Here is a 3,712-nt window from a genome sequence, read left to right as displayed (position 1 = left end):
GAATGTACTAATAATAATGATAAAGATAATAGTGGTAGTACTATTATTAATAATAACAATTACAATGAAAACAATAACAATAATATCATGATTAATCACAATGATTGATAATAATGATAATGATGATGATAATGATAGTAATAGTAATCATCATCATCATCATCATCATCATCATCATCATCATCATCATCATCATCATCATCATCATCTTCATCATCATCATCATCGTTATCATAATATTAATAATAATAATAATAATAATAATAATGATGATGATGATGATGATAATGAGACTACTACAATTACTACTACTACTATTGACAATAATAATAATGATTATGACAATAAAAATCAGAATAATAATAATCATCATGATAATAATAATAAGGATGATAATAATAATAAAAATATTAATAGTAATAATAATAACAATGATGATATCAATAATAATGATAATGATAATAATGATGATAATATTAATAATAGTAACAATAATAATAATAATAATGATGATAATAGCAATAATAATGATAAAGACAATAAAAAAGATGTGTATAATGGCAGCAATAATGTTAACAGCAACATTTATAATGAAAAACAACAACTATAATAACAAAAGCAACAAGATTGAAGACAAAATTCGAAACAAAGAATGAAAGAACCCCCCAAAAAATCTTCCCACACAGAGAAAATGTAAACCCACACACCTACCCACACACAGACGCATCCAGGCCCCATTACGGCCCACATTCCACAGAGTAAGAGTGACGTAAGACCCTCCAACACCCCCCCCCCCCCGAGGATAATCTTAAGCAGGTCACACGCAGGAACTAAGTGCTCAAGACCCTCACTTCAAGGCGATACGTATTCTTAGCTCTGGTGTCCTCGCTGTTGTGTCTTTCAAGAAAAGAAGTGGGGCGGGTAGGGGTGGGTGGGGTGGGGGGGTCCAGCTGGAGGAGGATGTCTCCCCCCCTCCCTCTATATAAAGAAAGGGGGGGGGGGGGGGTACGTATCCTTGGCTCTGGTGTCCTCGTTTCGGCGCCCAGGAAAAGAAAGGGGGGGGGGGGGTGAGGTCCAGAGGAGGAGGAGGATGCCCCCTCGCTCTATAAAAAGGAGACGTGTCCTTCTCTGTGGTGTCCTTTTCCCGTCTCTCAAGAAAGAAGGGGAGGAGGGGGGAGGGGGTCCAGCCAGAAGAATTTGGAGGATGCCCCCCCTCGCTCTATAAAACAAAAAGCGGACTATCCTTCTCTGTAGTGTCCTCGTCCCGTGTCTCAAGAAAAGAAGGGGGGGGGGGTCCAGCAAGAGGATGGCGCTCCCCTCCACACTCCCACTATAAAAAAAGGGGGATGTATCCTTCGCTCTGGTGTCTCTCAAAAAAAGAAAGGGGGGGGGGTCCAGCAAGAGGATGGCGCCCCCCTCCACAATCCCACTATAAAAAAAGGGGATGTATCCTTCGCGTCTCTCAAGAAAGAAGGGTTTTTTTTTTTCCAGCAAGGGGAGGATGACCCCCCTCCCTCTAAAAAAAAAAGGGGGGGGGGCGGTCCAGCAAGAGGATGATGCCCCCCCCCACCTCTATAAAAAAGGAGGACATATCCTTTGCTCTGATGTTCTCGTCCCATCTCTCAAGAAAGTTTTTTCTCCCAGCAAGAGGAGGATGACAACCCCCCCCCCCCACCTACCCACACTCCCACTCTAAAAAAAAGGAGTCATTTCCAACCCGAAATCCCTTGTAATTACAGTCAGAACCGACGCGAGCATTCCATCAACTGAGTCAACACTTGTCTGACGGTGTTGACTGCTGGATGGCGAATTGGGGACTCGCCAGCACACGCTCTCCTCGCTCCTGGATTTTTCCCGAGGACTTTTGGGTGTGTTTTCCTTCTTCTTGTCCTTCCCTTTGTGTCTGGGTGTATTTTATATTGTTTTTACTTTCATACTGATAGGTGGGGAGTCTTGGGTAAAGAAGGGATTGGGAATAAGAGGTTGATGATGAAGGGAATTGACAGGATGAGAGGAATTATAATCACTAGGATTAGAGGCGAGGTGGAGAGACTGGCAGAGAGACAGCTAGACAAACAGACAGACAGAGAATGAGTGGGAGAGTGCACGGGCGCCCATGAGAGAGAGGGTGGGGGGAGGGAGGGAGTGAGGGAGAGGGAGCGAGAGAGAGGGAGAGAGAAGGAGAGAGAGAGAGAGACAGACAGACAGACAGACAGACAGACAGACAGAGACAAAGAAAGAGAGAGAGGGAGGGAGAGGGAAAGACAGACACACACACACACACACAGAGGGAGTGAGTGAGAAAGAAAGGGAGAGAGAGAGAAAGAGACAGAGAAAAAGAAACCAAGACAGACCGACAGATACAAACAAACACACACAATACCAGAGATAAGAACAAACAACCACGCAACTACAAACACAGAAATAAATAGAAAGACAGATAAAGAGAAAGAGGGAGCCAGCGAATGAAAGAGAGACGTGGCTTATCTCCACGAGATTTCGAAAGATAAAAGGGGACTAGTTTTCTGATAACGGAGAAATGGTCTGGCAATTGACACTAACAATTAATCAAAGAAAACGAATGGTATGGAGGGGACACAAAGCTATTTTTACGATTGGGGAAATTATTACTGGCCTTACAGTATCTTTATTGTGTCCTTCTATGGCACATAAAGAAGGAGAAACAATCTTTTGTGATGTTCTTTGATTTGTTTGTGTTCAGTAAGATATACTTATCAGAGAATTCTATTTTATTGAATTATTAATGTATTATCAAAGATATTTGGATTGTAGATATTTGGCCTACTTCTAGAATATAATTTCTACTTACCTAATCACACCCACAAACAAACAAGCAACCAAACATACAAAAGCACCCACTCCCTCAAACGTCAACAAACAAACAAACACACGTACATATACTCATCCACCCACCCACAAACAAATACCCACACACAAAAACACACACACACAAAAAATACGCACTCACAACCACAAAAAATACCCATCCACTAACAACAAATACCAACTCACAAACACACAAATACCCACTCACAAACACAAATAAATACACACTCATAAGCAAACAAACACCCACACAAATAAATACCCACCCACAAACACACAAACAACTATCCACCCACAAACACACAAATATCCACTCACAAACAAACACACAAAATATCCACCTACAAACACACACAAATACCCAGTCACAACCATACACAAACAAATACCCACTCACAAACACACACACAAATGCCCACTCCACAAACACACAAACAAATACCCACCCACCTATAAACAAATACCCACTCACAAACAAATAAAATACCCACTCACAAACACACAAACAAATACCCACTCCACCTAAAGCAAATACTGATCACAAACACACAAATACCCACTCACAAACACAAAAATACGCACTCACAAACAAACAAGCACCCACTCACAAACACACAAATACCCATCCACCCATAAAGAAATACCCACTCACAAACACACACAAACACCCACTCACAAATACACACAAACACCCACTCACAAACACACAAACACCCACCCACAAACAAACAAATACCCACTCACAAACACCTACTCACAAACAAACAAATACCCACTCACAAACACACAAAACACACTCACAAATACACAAATACCCACTCACAAACACTGAAATACCCACCCACAAACAAACAAATGCCACTCA

This window comes from Penaeus vannamei, chromosome 4 (genome assembly GCF_042767895.1).
Source record: "Penaeus vannamei isolate JL-2024 chromosome 4, ASM4276789v1, whole genome shotgun sequence".
Classification (NCBI taxonomy): domain Eukaryota; kingdom Metazoa; phylum Arthropoda; class Malacostraca; order Decapoda; family Penaeidae; genus Penaeus; species Penaeus vannamei.
Note: the sequence above shows the minus strand (reverse complement) of the source record.